The sequence below is a fragment of the Apostichopus japonicus genome, chromosome 4 (assembly GCF_037975245.1).
Source record: "Apostichopus japonicus isolate 1M-3 chromosome 4, ASM3797524v1, whole genome shotgun sequence".
Taxonomy (NCBI): domain Eukaryota; kingdom Metazoa; phylum Echinodermata; class Holothuroidea; order Aspidochirotida; family Stichopodidae; genus Apostichopus; species Apostichopus japonicus.
The window spans coordinates 14876867-14893649 of NC_092564.1; the positions used below are offsets into that span (position 1 = coordinate 14876867).

At 35.5% G+C, this 16783-nt stretch overlaps 1 protein-coding gene across 1 annotated transcript in view; it reads right to left on the minus strand.

The window, feature by feature from the left end:
* Positions 1–4740: 4740 nt before the first annotated feature.
* LOC139966544 (lysophosphatidic acid phosphatase type 6-like) overlaps positions 4741–16783 on the minus strand; it is a 39736-nt gene continuing 27693 nt past the window's right edge. The window contains exon 10 of the mRNA XM_071969693.1: positions 4741–5269. The gene's annotated coding sequence lies outside the window, so the exon portion shown is untranslated. The remainder of the gene's footprint in view (positions 5270–16783) is intronic.

The window sequence follows — 16783 nt, forward strand, 5'->3', positions numbered from 1 at the left end:
ATTCTGTTTGTACTCAATTTTCGTGAACAAAACATTATGTGATAAAGAATCTAAATGTATCTTACAACACAAATTGAATACTATAGGTGTCACAAATCTAATCAAAACAAGTGTCAGGGAAAATGTGTTATATCTAATGCAACATAACAAGGTCAGAGTTTAGTTCATCCATAGGATGAAATATCCCAAATTAATAATTAAGAAGGTAAACTACTATATGAATTTATCATGACCTTGGTAAGAATCTCTCCATATATTCATTTTGATCATCCAATGACATATGTACATTATGGATTGAGTGATGTTTGTTTATTCATCCAATGACATTCGTACATTATGGATTGAGTGATGTTTATTCATTTTGATCATCCAATGACATCCGTACATTATGGATTGAGTGATGTTTATTCATTTTTATCATCATCCAATGACATCCTTATATTATGGATTGAGTGTGATGTTTCAAGTATGGGTGAAAAGGGCCAGGCAAGGCACCAGGAAGACCCCATTGTCCACCACATCATATATCCTCATAATATATATATAATCCTCATAAAGGAGTCATTTCATTTTTATGAATCCTTTTTAGTTACTTTTAATAACAACTTTGTTGTTTTTATACTGAAGTCAAGTCATTTCCATTAATATTATTGGCCCAAGTTGAGTTACTGGATAAGGGTTCTTTGTAATACTTTGTGTTTAATTGTTTCCAATTATCACAATATTTCATATGCAGAGAGATCAGACTTGGGTCATGACAGTCTCATGATAGTGGGCTTTTATCAATGACAGTAAAACGGTACCTACAGAGGTATCTACAGAGGTACCTACCCATACAAAGGTAGATGACATTAGCAAGAACCTGGCCTATTCTTATTAAAAATACCACAAAATTGATAAGAATAATTCAAAATTCATTGAAATGAGGTGTTTAAACGATGAATTGAGTTTTACGTCTCTATAAAGTCACATATCAAGCAGCACCAAGCAAATTGCTCACGAAATATTAGGAATATATCGTTGTGGTCCTTTTTCTACTATTAAACTGCATTGCAGTTTTGTGCATTTGTGATATGCAACTGAGAGTGAATTTTGCATATAGTCACCTAACCCCAAACATGACTAGTGGGAACCATGAAGAATGTGTTTTACTGGCAATTCTCTACTTCATCTTGAAGTGGCTATTAACACTTTAAATCCTTTAAAAACTGGGAAAAAATTTGGTACAATTGTGATACACAACTGAGAGTGACTGTTGCATATATGCACCTAACACTGAACATCACAAGTGTGAATTATGAAGATGTTGTTTTTAACTGGCAACTGTCTGATTCATCTTGAAGTGGCTATAATTGCTTTAAATCCTTTCAAAACTGGAAAAAAATTTATACCTTAAATTTTTCAAAACCACATTTGGAAATCTGGAGAATTTCCTATTCTTTCCCATCACGCCCCCCTCCCCCCTTACTAGTTACTAGTTCTGCAAAAGAAATCTAATGTCTGTTTAATAGGATAACTACTAACACAAAATGGATGACACTAAAAAAAAAATAGAATCGTGTGTATATATACTCAGACAAATCATATATATGTTGAACTATTAAACTGAAACATCGTGATTCATAGCACCTGAGAGATGTAAAACAATTTACACCAAATTACTTCACAAGATAAAATCTCAAATTTAAACTTTTACCTCCTAGATATCTGAAGTTATTAAGCATTCAATGATTGACAAAACAGAATATGATATTAATTAGTCCATTCAATTATAGGTTTGATAGTAATTGCACACACCAGATTTGTAAGTAAGTTAACATAAATAAAGAAAACAAACAAACTGCAAATCATTAAAAATAATATTTTAATGAGATTCTAAACTTCAATTGGAGACTGTATGGAAGAGGTCTGACCCATCTGTTGCACAATTGTGTCAAGCCAGCACAATATTAATGAACCATGTTAGAAATTAAAATTAAAATTTGTAATGGTCTTGCTGCCCCTGTTGTAATGTGCATAAGTGACACAAAATTCTGTGTAATTTTAACACCTTTTTTAAAACTTGATTGAGAATCAGATTTTTTTTTTTTAGAACATTAGACACATCATTATCCTTTAGCTCACTCTTATAAAATGGCTTCTTTTACCTTCAAAATATGTGTCTCATCCTCCTTTGTTCTGTGTGTCAAAGGGACATGGTGAATGATAAATGCCAATAAATTGAGCTCCTATTGTAGGAAACGACCCTTATCTACAGATTGCAGCGATGGGCAACTCTTGAAAGGGGGCCCAAGACTATATACATTGTACAACTGTCCGATACACAATACTCACAGTTTTGTCCATAGTGAAGAGTTATTACCATATAAGTAAAGTCACACATATTTCATGTGATGGTGGACTAAATCGATTGTACAACAGATGATACCCTCCCACCTCCCCCCACCACCACCTTTAAACATTTATATATGATATACATATATATATATATATACATATATATATATATATATATATACATGGCTATATGTCCCCATGCATTAAACAAATATCATAGCTGAATATATTAGCAACGACTGAACCATCCCATATTACCTCAGTTAAACTAATTACATAGTTAGAAGATAAAGAATATTAACACTGTAACATTTAATCAAAAGTTCTTCTGGAAGGTAGGTATTTCCTGTGTAGCAGTAATTTCCTTACTGAATATAACAATTGATACAATATGACATGACCTATTGTGAGATATACAGGGTTGCATTTATTAGTGTTGTCTGGCAAGCCAGTGGGATGACTAAAAATTCTCATTAGACAGTCAAAAATGTATTATTTGGGCTGACCTTTGGGTCAACCAGTTTATCAATTTACTGTATTAAAAAAAAATGATCTGTTGTCATTTTCATTTATCTTTCATGACAACCCAATGTGGTGTTCTACAATTTAACAAATTAAGTCTGCTTTGTCCAGTGTACTGCCATGAGGGTAAGTCAGTCCTATGTCTATGTATATGAATCACAAAAATCACAAAAATAATAACTAAAAAGGACACAAACTGACTAAATAAGATACAAAACAGATTGCCGTTAAACCATAAAATGTTAACAATCTTTAAGTGGTTCTACACAGTTAGCCTGTGAGCCCGAAACATAGTGAATCCTGCTCACTGTTCAAATGAGAGGCCGTGCCTACCTCTATTGTAAGATAAAATTAAAATGAGACATTCCTGATAATAATAACTGTATAACTTGTTTGACTATTTCCAAATAAATTGCAACAGCAATTTATCTTCTCATCTCATACTCCCAAATTTTGGTCCAATTTAAAAGGAAACAGCTTAAACCGTAGTGCAACAAAAAAATAAACATACTTTGGGATTTTTTTCTCCCTTTGGAATAAGTGCTTGGCAAATTTTGTGAAACTTGAGTTTAAATCCCTCAAATTTCAAGGAAACATATTTAAAGTAGATTTTTAATCCGTCTACTTCTTTTACTTTTATTCACTCTCTGTGATCTAAATCTGAGATGTGAACTGAAGTCCTTTATCCATGATCTGGACAGGGAATGGACATCTTCACACTGTTAAGATGTATCTCACCGATGGTAATTCATCACAAAATGTGTTATAGTTAGTGATTAGCAGGAAACACTTTGTGTCTACCTGTAACTTCCTCAAAGCAAACTTGGAATTGAAACTTGGGAAAAAGTTAAAATATTTATCTAATTTTGTTAAAGTTGTTGATGGAAATCATAAAATGTTTGTACTTTCCACATACTTGTGTGCATTTTTCAGCAGCTTTGAGAAAGTAAAAGAACACAAGAGAAAAAAAAAAATTGGAAAATTAATGATAGCATGTACTGTCCAAACTCTTAGAAAGCTAAAACTATTTGAAAATGTCCAAAATGAATTTCTTGAGGATTGTTAAGTTTTAAATTATGTCGCCAAACATGACCAGTTAATTGGTTTTCATGTATAAGTGAAGAAAAATTTTAGCATGAGGAAAGGTGCAGAAATTTGACATTAATTTTTACCATTATTTTTCCAGCACAATAACAGAGGGAAAGGGGCTGAGAGACAGGGGGTAAACAAATGCCCTTTAAATTGTCACTTGTTCACTTGTCAAAAATACTGACATTTTGATGAAAACAGAGGATTAAAATTAACCCAGCCATGGTATCCTACCTACAGGGCTTACCAAGTAGGGCTACATTTATGTGAACTTTTCTGTTTATCTTTCTTTTCATTCATTCATTCAAAAATAAATCAAAGTACATTTGTTTATATCATGTGATCAATGATACTACTACTGTAATATTTTCCAAACGATGCTGTATTGACATGACAGTTATATTCGTCCATTGTATCAGTCAGGCATACATATTTAGTTGTAAACATCACATTAAAACCTAATTAAATGTCAGAACAAAACCTTTTCACCTGTAAAATTATAAGAGCGTAGGACATCACATTTTTAAACCTTAGTAGAAGAAATGAGACCAGAAATAAGAACTTATCTTGGATGTGACTTGATTTTCTCAATTACACAGTCCATCATGTTTTTTTATCATTCTGCTTGCAGAATTCTGCATATTGTTCCCTTCTATGTGTATAAATGATAGGAACACTAACCTAAAAGACTCTTTAATAAGGAACAGCCGCATCCTGTATATGAATATCCATAAAAAGAACATTTCATGACTTCCGTTCGATATGGACTACAATATCAAACTTCCAGGAGAACTTCTCTTTTTTTTCTGACAATTTTAGCAGATGATGGTTAAAGCCTCAGTAAAACAAAGAAGCAAAATAAAAAAATGGAAATGAAAAGCTAGAATGATTGTTGACACAACTATTACCATAAATAGAGTACCATATTACCTCAAAGTTTACATCATTAACTTAATGAATCACCATGGATACCAATCTTCTTGTTGCCACGGTTACTCGTCTGACGTCAAAATTCTTTGATGATTCCTTCTGAAACGAAGACGGGTTTTTGAACTAGACATGACTGCAATTTTATTGACATAGATTTTTATAAGGGAATAAATGAATTTTTTTTTTTTGTGGACAACAACTAGCACAACATAGGCAAAGAGTCACTATAACTGCAAGGCACAGAAACCAGCTGGATTATAAAACTTGCTGTGACAGCTTCTCTTGCAGTATGGTCTGGTTGTCGTTGATAATGTTGGTAGGGGAGAAGGGTATCCTCTGCTCCAATTTGAAGCAATTTTTATTGAGTTTTGTGTCACAAAGGCTTTCACGGCTGAAAAGAAAAAAAAAACAAAAATTTGTAAAGGATTGATACAGTTCAGACAAATGCATGTGCAGACTGAAGTATCCTGGCTATGGACCAATGACGTTTGAAAGAATGTTATCAAACAATATTTCTTCATTTCTCGTTCAATTAATATGATAACCAATGTTTCTACAGTATCTGACCCATAATAATAATAATAATAATAATAATAATCATAATCATAATCATAATAATAATGATCAGCAGTTATTTTTACGACACTTAAGCGACCCAAAATGTGGGAGATGCTTGGAAGGGCGTATGGATTACAACTTACAAATCGGGTGGCTTCCAATTCAACATTTTAACTCAAATTTGGAATCTTTTCAATTTAGAAAGTCATTTCAGATGAGCAAACTGTAGATTGCTTTTGGATTTTTTATACTACTTCATCCATCCAGTTGGGACAGTTATGCAATGCTCATACCACTCCGGGGTTTCCCAGGCTGGTATTCATTCTGTGAGGTGGTCACCTCTCTGTATTTCGCGACCGCCTCGCAAAAATATTACCAACATCGCCGCCTCACTATTTCAGAGGATTCAAATATGCAATGATTGCAATCCAACTTGTTAAACCCATGCGGTCATCTGACATTTAAATAAATGGCTGTGAACACACAATTATAGCAACAAATAATAGTTCTTTGGCTTATTTCACATAGCACTTTAATCTAATTTATTGTAAGGATGATTGACAGTAGGATGTATAACAATACTTTCTGGGTGACCATGCCACCAGACCTTTCCCCCCCCACCCCATGTATGCTCACATCATCCAGTGTCACAAACCAGTTACTGCCTCTCACATGAGAAATCCCAGGGGAAACCCTGCCACTCTATGCTGTCCTCTCATGTCATGCTTCATAGCACTTGACATACTGACAGTATGAACCGTTCTTAACATTATCTGGTAGAAGTATGATATTCATACTGCTCATACTGACAGTATGAACAGTTTTTAACCTTTATCTGGTAGAAGTATGATACTCATGCTGCTCATACTGCCAATATGAACAGTAATATGAAGTTCCTAACCTTTATCTGGTAGAAGTATGATATTCATACTGCTCATACTGACAGTATGAACAGTTCTTAACCTTTATCTGATAGAAGTATGAAGTAAAGTATAATCAAATTTAAAAAAAAAACACACAACACACGATTGTTTACAAGTACAAAAATTAGAATTAGTCCTTTCAAATAGAACCAATGTTCCACTTTGAAATGGTCTGGAAGACACAAACATTAGCAGAATTTGATAAATCCTTTTCAACAGAAAAAGAAAAATTAATAAAAATAAAGATAATGGTTAAGAAGCATTCTAATATGAATTGCATTGAAATTCACTGTTGTTTATGTGTGAATATAAATGCAAACAAAAACCAAAGAAGATAAAGTTACACGCATCAAACTTTCACATAATTACCATGATTTGAATACACAGACCAGAAGTTTATTTGGGTCAAACATGCATGGATTACAATCAGGTAATTAAATTCTTCACATTAGCAACCTTATCAGATGCATAATGTCCAGTAGAGCGTAAAATTTATGGCCGTGCCATATCGAGGAATGCGACGCGAGGGAATCGGATTCAGTGCAACAAGAGTCTCCTTAGGTTTTAAAACTAGACAATTTCGAGACATACTGTACATACTGTATATATATCCCAAAACAGACATTCTGGGAAGTTTGCTTGTAAATAGAATATTCCAGACATGTAAAGTATGTACTTTGCATGATTTTGCAATATCTTTTATATGCATCAATTGGTGTATAGAATTCCAAATTCTCGATCAGAAGCTGCTGCTATACAAACCAATGCTGCTCCAGATGTCTCATATTAGGATCACTTTTGACATGTTTTCCCAAGGTATCTCTTGATAATGTGACTTCTAGGGGACAATCCCTTTCATTTTGGCACATCATTTAAAAGTGAGTGGAAGGAACAAGAGACATCTTGTCCAAATTTAAGTATCGTTTTTTAAAGCGATAACAGTTTCAGACTGACATTGTAATACTTGAGGCACCTCTCTTCCTTTAGCCACTACCCTAGCTATCATGCTTTATCAAATTACATCCCTTTAAAAGTCACTTTGTATTCATATCCCTATTGGTTAATATTAATTTCTTCTCAATAGCCTCCCCGTCTAAAAATACGTACAAAATTCAAAGACTGTCTCCAAAATTCTAGACTAGTCACTTTATGTGTTACATTGAAAAAAATGGACGTAAAAAAAAAAAAATAAGAAAAAAACATTGTTTTGCTTTCTTGACACCTCCTCTGAGTGAGAATTTTTGATACTAATGACCAACCACAGACAATTCCTGCGTCTCATGTTTCACAGAAAAAGTGAAATCAAATCGAAAAATAAGATTGAAATGAGATACTGTCCACCAGTTATGGATGTGAGAAAACTCTAGAACCAAGAATGACAACTGGAGAGACGAGTAAAACTGCAGAGAGGAGAAAAAATCAAAGTCGAGATGGCAATACAAGATGTACATACCCCCGGGGACTGCTGGTATCATATATATTGATTATCATGGATTTAGAATCATTTTACTCTAGAGTTTATTGTCTATTCTTCTTCAACTAAGAGACAATAAAGATGAAGATGAAGATGAGATCTCTGAGATGAAATACCGCCGCTGATTCTCGGATTCGATAAAAGAAGCAAAAGAAACTGGGAATCTTATCAGATTTATTTCCCAGTTGAGGTATTTGATTGTTTTTTAAGAGACAACACGGGATAACTCGTTAGGGATTCATTGTTTCTTTAAATACGTTGATATTTTATGTTGCTATGACTCATCAAAGTCTAAATGAGCATCCAGGCAACAGGTAAAGTAGCATTTATTAGCCCTAAAATTTTCAGGCATGGTTTTTCTCGTCTGCTTGGTTAGTGACAAAAGAATACCTGTCTATGCGACCATCTAATGTACGCATGTAATATAAGGGTTGATAAATTCATACGGGTTGTCAAGTATGTTAATGAGATGACAAAAGTTTTATCTGGTCAAACCAAATCATCCTTGTGAATGATTGATGCCTTGCTATACATTTCAAAACGCTAGGATTTTCAGGATCCTGTCTTTCCTCCGAGAGGTAGTAAAGCTGAACTCTTACACTTCCACATTTGAGAATGCAAGGTGGATCAATGATCCTCCCCAAAAGCGAGATCATGATTGCGGATCTGATCCCGGGTATGATCCAGATGCCTTGCTCACATTTCAGAACGCAAGGAGACTCAGGATCCTGTCTCTCCTCGGAGTGGTAGTTATTGCATCCACATTTTGGATCAATGATCCTCCCGAAAGCGAGATCATGATTGCGGGTCAGATGCCTTGCTCACATTTGAGAACAGGAGGAGACTCAGGATCCTGTCTCTCCTCGGATCGGTAGTTATTGCATCCACACTTTGAGAACGCAAGGCGGATCAGCGACGTACAGAAAACATTATGTAATCAATGAAAAGGACACAATGACTGTTAACAATTTACCGTGAGGGCGTTAGTTTAGTTGAGTTAGTTTAGAGACCCAAGGATCATGAAGCCTTACAGTAGCTTATTTGAGACCATATCCGTGTTAGATCCTGGATGAACACCGGCTTATATCAAGCCTTCTCTTTTGCGATAAGTGTTCAGAGGATAACGAGACAAGGGTGTGAATTGGCTCCCATTCCTACTCCCGGGACCGCCATTTAATGTTCCCATTGAACGGACCAGAGTGTATACCCCAGCGTACTGACCACTTTCTCAAATACTGAGGTAGGCAAAGACACCCCAATCGACATCACTGCAGTGCAGTCATGACGAACAAAGTAGTTTCAAAAACCAAGTGAACACAAAACAAACCCCTTTTCCTTTTACTTGGTTCTCTTTGTTATGAAATTACTTCTTTGCTGGTTCATGTGGAAGTGACGATGACGAGTATTCCAAGATCTCGGATCGCATTGATCATCCCGAGGAGCGACCGCAATGTAAGTATGTATTTATTTGAGATCCTCCTGCAAGCAGGAACTCTCGAAGAAGCCTCATTGGCTTTTCAAAAGCCGCAAGCTGACCGAAGTCAGTCTCTTACATTCATATTTAACGTCCCTGATTATGAATTGTCAATTGTCAACAACTCTGTAACTGGACGACATTCATTAATCTTGGAGTGACTCGAACTGGGGACCTTATACAATCTTGATACTCCCTTGCAGTGTCAGGATCCTCCCCGAAAGCGACATCATGATTGCAGCGAGTCTGATCCAGCATCCACACAGTGATCTTGATCGTCCTTGGGGAGTCAAATCGTCCTTGAGATCTCAAATGTGAACAAGGCTTGAGGTACAACCAGTGTTTTTCACTATGGAAAGCTGCTATACAGTATGTCATCCATCAGACATCTTTCTGGTCAAGAAAGGTTTCCAGTTTAACAAACCTTGAAACAAGAGTTCACCAAAACTAGTCCTGATAATGCTACAATGTTCGCATAATTCAACTGTTATGAGTATTGTGCTCTTTGGCTGAATGACACTTTCAATGATCTAATATTGATGAAGTCCACACATGTGATCGTTGACGATCACTTACTGGAAAGCAATTTTCAAAGGGAAGAGTGATAAATATTGTTTTGCTGAAATAAAGATTCAGTTTCCTAAAGTTTAGGACAATAGAGAGATCTGAGTCTTGTGTAGTCCTTCCACAGTCTGATAAAAAAATTTAAAAAAAAGGGGGGGGGGGGGTTTGGTTGGTTGGTTTGTTGGGTGGTTGGTTGGGAGTGCATTCAAGAATAATTTACACTTGTAACTGCAAAGCAGTATAGTCAACTGAAGATTAAACACTCACAAAAGACCGAAAAATATCCTATGATAACAGCTAGCTAAAGCCAAGATTTTGTAAAGTTAATTTGTATGTCTGCCATTAATGACTCAGATATCTTTGTGTGTACACATTTTCTCCTCATTAGTTTGTTGACCCTACAGTATTTCTCTCCCCCATTCTTCATTTGATATTTACTCCCCATTAAGAGAGACATCTTACACATGTTGCCGCATCTTGGCATGGTTTTGTTTTTTTCCCTCTTCTTGTTTTCTGTATATTCATGTAAGTGTCATTAATTATGCTGTTTGATGTACGTGACTCATCGCTAAGAAAGATTTATTGTGACTAAAGGCTTAAAAAAGAAAAGCGATTCTAAAGCCCTTGCTACAATTAAGCAGGCAATCAAGTGTGATCTCGTGGCAACCTAAACATGTTGCAATTTCTGACCTCATAGTGACTAGGAATAATTAAGACTCGACGAGGGTGTTACTCGTTTAGTCACGAGAGAACTAAATTATATCCCATGGACATCGCAGTGGGTTGAGTAATAAATGACATAGCAAATCCCCACTCTCAAAGACTAAAGTAATCAAGATGAAAAAACAGATAACCATACCAACGTAATGTTACAGCAGAGTGGCTCCCGATGACAATATCAATAGTGGAACAGACTTCAAATATTAACAAGAATAAGACGGTCAAGAATCTGGAATGATGTGTCATTGATAGGCGATCAAGAACTTTACAAAGATCTTTCAAACAATCGTCTACAATTGCAATGCATTTAAACCACCGGGAGGAAGACACTTCAAATTTCCAAAGAGAGTCCTCAAGAAACAAACACACACAGATAAAATCTGAATGCCAGTTGATCTGTTGTTTCACCATGATTTCACCATGATTTCACCATTTTCATCATGATTTCACTCTTATACAATATTTCTGTGTCATTTGCAAACTTTCAAAATTTGTTTATAAGAACTTTTACAAGCAAATTTATGATGAAGATTAAAATCGATTAATGTGCAGCTCATGCACATAGAAAAATGAGTTGAGTTATTTATGTTGTCTCATCTCTGCATAGAGCTAGCTAGCATTTGCAAGAGTCATCTGTACTAGCCATTAGCACCACATCGGCACCGCAATAGCACCACAGTTGCACTAAAGTACCACCACAGTTGCACTTAAGTACCACCACATCTGCAACAACTAAGCACCATGCTAGCATACCTCAGTCATTCTAATTCCTAGCAAGCACAGATTGCCGATGCCAACCGCACTGTTTGCACATGAAACCGGACACTGAATAGAATCACACACATATAGTGCGCAGTCCTTCGATCCTTTGAGCTTGATCAAATCTTTGCTTTATTCATGAAATTAACAAAGAGAACCTTGAAAGTCACTTTAAAAATATCCTTGACATATCAGATGTGAATTCAACTCAAGGAACTCACATATATTCTCTCTTTTTTTCCTGTTTCATACGATACATGTTTGGTTTGTATTATTAATATCTCTATATTTTATTTACAAGCACTTCTGTACGACAAACACACAATGCACGGCATGGGGACTCAGCTGACAAATTTGATATTTGGAGGGAAACAAAATGGATAAAAAATTCACTGTCAGTTTTCCATTACTCATGACTTATACAAATTTTATATTTGTTTAAGAGTCAAATGTAGTCACTCAGTCAACAATTGTTCAAGATGCAGACTCCCAGGATTAAAAGTTCTTTAAGATCTCAGCTTCCAACTGAGGCATCAAGCAACTTATTTAATAGTGCTCTTGTGAAATATACTTTTAACAATTTAACAGAACAAAAAATATGTAATTTACGTGGAAGATGTTCACATTTGTCTGGTTTAGATTCAGAGGTTAGTTAATAGCTATATCCTAAGAAACTTATCCTGGAAGTTAAATGCTGACACTCACAAGTGGATGAGCAGTTAAAGGTATGCTGTATTGGCCCCAAATCTGGTCACCTGTGGTCAAAATTCTGAAACTATTTTATTACCACCTTGAAGAAAATTTACCTCATTTGGGACATTCAGTCATCGTGTGTGTTCATATAGACTGTCTGAGAACAATTTGAAGAATAAAGACCTCCAGGAAATTACTTCTTGAAAATATCTTGAAATTATAGCGTGCTATAATTTGGGGCCTATACAGACGACCTTTAAGAGATTAGGTGAATTTTTCTTCTAGTGTATACCTTGACACCTTCAAAACAGCCTTTTGCATCAGGGGCACTATCCTTTTGAGGCATTTTACAAGCATGCCCACTCTCCCACTCCTCTCCCCACTCCTTTTCCCACTTCCTACTCCCCCCACTCCTCTCCCATTCCACTGCCCCTTATCATGAATCAGTTGCTGCTTAACTTGGCAGTTTGGCAAGTGCTCGTACCACTTCAAACATTGTGAAATGTGAATAATCAACAATCCATTACATTCTGACAATTGTCTTATTCAACCTTATACTAATTCAAGGACAACTACATTATCTCGAGCAGACAGGCTATATAATGAGTGCTAAGTAATCTTACGATGACGATAGACTTTTACATTTTATTGAAAACAGAAGGTAGATGGAGGGCGGTATGCTAATCAAATGAGTACTACTGTACATATACATACTGGGAGGTATCTCAAAGCGTGTAAACAATACAGCACACGGTGCGTATTAAATAATAGTGCAATAGTTGAGAGGAGACATGTGAGGTGAGGACTGAACTAACTGAAGACAACTTCCTTGTAATTCAGTTACATTAGACATGGTTGACTCTGCCATGTGCATGCACGTGCAATTCTTCTCGTAATGTATTGAAGATGAGATCTTTTGAAAATTATTTCACAATTCACTAGCACACATACCGTAGGTTGAAATATGTTATGTAGCTCTATACAATCATTGATGATCTATTACAATAATATAGATCATGCGCATTATTACCTAACCGTACAGCTGTATCTGCGGCTATGTTAAAGAACCGATATGACAATGTCCTTGGTAGAATGCTGAAGCTCCCCATAGTATACGGTATGGTAGATTTCTAATTGTCTAGTAATACCATTCATGTTTGCGAACAAAAGTGTCAAGTTCCCTCCGGGGTGTGAACTTTAAATTTTTAAAGGGATTCTGATGAAAGCAATTGCACATCGGACATGCCATCAGCAGCCCAAGGTGAAAGGTCTGATCCATTCATGTGAAGTACACTCATTTCTCTGTTTATTTAATGTGCGTTCCAGGTGTACTTGCTAATCACAGGGCTACTAGAGAATTTAAAAAAAAAATCAAAATCTACCTGGCGGAAATTTTTAAAAGGACTGCCTAAATTTTTTGGTCTGTACCTTCTTTCGGTAGAGATGACCAATCTTTCTGGAATCAATACCGTGAAGGTCTAAGATGAAGTAGTTCTGACTCACAGATCGCCTCTGTTGCTAATCAATAACTGTAGTCTGTAGCCGCACACCTGATTGGCAGCTATAAAACTCGATGGCCAAACGCTAACGAATAAAACTTTAATATCTCATCAACAGGGATGGCAAACTTTCACAGAGTGACACCCTGAGGGTGCAAGTTGATCGACAACCCTCCCTAGGATGGTCGATATTGCACAAACTTGACGTGTTGTCCCGGTAACTGCGTATAATAATCTCTTCCTCACTTTCGGAGGTGAAGAATCACGGTACGGTTGACGTATACTTTACTCTCTCTCTCTCTGTTAGGGAATTCAATTAGCTATCCAATTTAATGTAATATTGGCCGTGTTTATGAACTATATTCCTCAAAACATGAATCATGTGCAATCAACTTTATTATACAATCTTGCAATGATAGATCGCTGTCATGCTTTTAGTTCACTACTCTCTCATGACTTTCATCCATACATTATCGACTGTCACAAATTATAAGAGAATGTTAGAAATACTGAAATTTGTACATGTATGGCAAATTATAAGAGAATGCTAGAAATACTGAAATGTGTACATGTATGGGAAAGTTAAAGTTATAAGCATAGGGGAGAAGTTCCTCCCCCTTCTTACTAACCATCCATTCTCCATTTTTGCACTCTCTTCTTCTAGAAAATTATCCTTCACCTCCTCCCTCCCCCCCCCCAACATGCTTATGGTTGTTATAGGTACATGTTCTATTCAAACATTCAATCTTCTCCATGTACAGTATGGGTCTCCACAGAAGCAGAAAAGACAATAATCGTTATCTTTCACTGAAAAATCATCATTTTCATTCCCAAACTATCACTGGAAAACCTGTCAACCAGTTGATGTTGTGAGCCACATCAACTGTACAGAAGTACTGTATGATATTAAACATACTTGAGGGCTTCTAGATATAAGGCACCTTATATGGTATCTCTCTCATCCTTACTACGCTTTGTAGGCATCTAACCCAAAGAAAGGAAGAAACCTGGATGTTTTCTCTCAGGAATTGAGAGCTTTGAGCCCAATTGATCTTGGGGCTCCTTAAGGTCTGCAGTTGCCAGGGAATCTTAATTTAGGGTTCATATTTTTCGTAGCAATTTTGAAGGCTCCGGATATTGTCTCTTCTACAATACTGTGGTTCATGACTGTGTTAAAAAAGTGTTACATGCATCTTCAAATTGCACTTGCGTAGCTATTTGCCCATTTGGCATAACATTTTGTGATTCTGGATAGATTATTCAATGCCCTGCCTCATATGGTTTTATATTGAATAATTGGCTGTGTGAAAATATTGCAAAGAAAAATATCATACCTCAGATACAAACAAACTTCTGAACCAAGAATAACACAGAGGGGGGGGGGGGGGGGATCAGTTTTGGTACAGTACAGTAGGTTTACAATCTATTTAAAATAAATCAGTTCAGCCTTTTTTGTCTTTGTTTTGAGAAATCAACATTTGAATTTTAGCGTTGATCCACCAAAGTGACAGGAATAAATCTTGCATTTTCTTCGGGAGAATATGCACAACATTAAAAATGGTTATCATACTATGTGGGGTTTCATTTAAGATTAAAACGTTATGCACAGAGAAAAATTTGCCAAGGACACATTGGATTGGATATAGTCCTAGGGATACATGTGAAGATTATGTAAATGTCAAAGCCAACAGGACTTAATTTATTCAAAGAATCTACATGACATAATGTTTTTGAAACCTGGAAATTAACTAGAGAAAATTATATTTCCCGTACTTAACACCAAACTCAATATGGACTGTCTATTTTTAATGAATTTCTGTTTTACATTGCAAATGAAAACAGTTGCTTTGCATGCAGTGAAACCAACTTTAGGATAAAACAAGAAAATTCCATTTTATGCATGTGGACAAATAAATTCTTGGTCTGAAACTTTGTTTAAAAAAATTAAAATGAAAGATTTAATTTCAGAAGTTTTCTTCTGGGAGATCCAAAACAGCTCAAATAGTGCAAATTCGCTGAATTATGTCTTTCAACACAATGAGAAGTGATTTATGTGACTTTAAAACTGCAAACTCTAGTGGCCTCAAATTTAGACAGATGGCCCTAGAAGGTACTCTCCACAGCGGTTTTTAATTCCTTCTCGTGTTACTCTCAGACATCGCAGGTGTATTTTAAAGCGGCTTTTTGAGTTGGTTTCGATAAGATTTTTCTTTTATTCAAGTTTTATACAAAAAATCTTATCTAATTAGCTTGACAGGCCAAGTTTCATTAAATAAAAAGTGGAGGAAAAGTCCAAATTTGGGAAAATTTCTATGTATTTTTGGGGAAAATGTGTTACCCTATGCAAAAATATTAAAAAAAACTGTTTCTGAAGACGAAATGTTGAGGACTGAATCAAGTTCTCTTATGTTATTACTGAATATTTACTCACTATAAAACCTTCATATGGTGCATAAATCAAGGCCAGCAGTTGGATCAAATTACAGACTGCTTTATAGGAGAGCCAAAATTCGAGCCGGTTGGTTGCCCACATGGGACAGTGTGATGTGATACCCATACTAATTTTTAAGACAGTCATTTATGGAATTTGTAATGTTCAAAAACCCTGCTTTTGGCATTAAAAAAAAAAAAACCTGCCACATAGTTTGATAAAACATTGGAAATGTACGATGCTGATATCTACTTAATAACCATATTCAAAGTACAATGAATGAGGCAAAATACAGGAGATATTTTATCAAACATTCTAATACTGTACTTTTACTATACTTGTGTAAAACTGAAGAAATTGGACCAGTCTCTAAAAGACCAAAGTTCACATCTAACTTCAAAAGCCCTGGACGGTTGCTCAAAAGAACTTTCATTAATATGAAGTTAATCAGACAAGTGTCAAGTTTGCTCTCCTTGTTTGTTTTCTGTCATTTTTTGGACCATCTTCAAATCTCATGTACTTTGACCATAGTTTACATTATAACTAAAATCCAAATGGATCAGCTGAGAACTTGAAGTTATACATTTTGATTAAAATTTGTGATACATAGTTTTATTAGGATACTAGAATCCCATACTAGTGAAATGCATTAGTTTGCTTGTTTTACAATTGTGCTTTGTGCTACATATATATATACAGTGTATTGAGTAACAAATTTTATTTTATTTTATCTCCAATAAATGCTCATTTGGAGAAAAGATTTGTGTGAAAGAATTATTTTGATCAATTACAATCTTACTTCAGTGTATT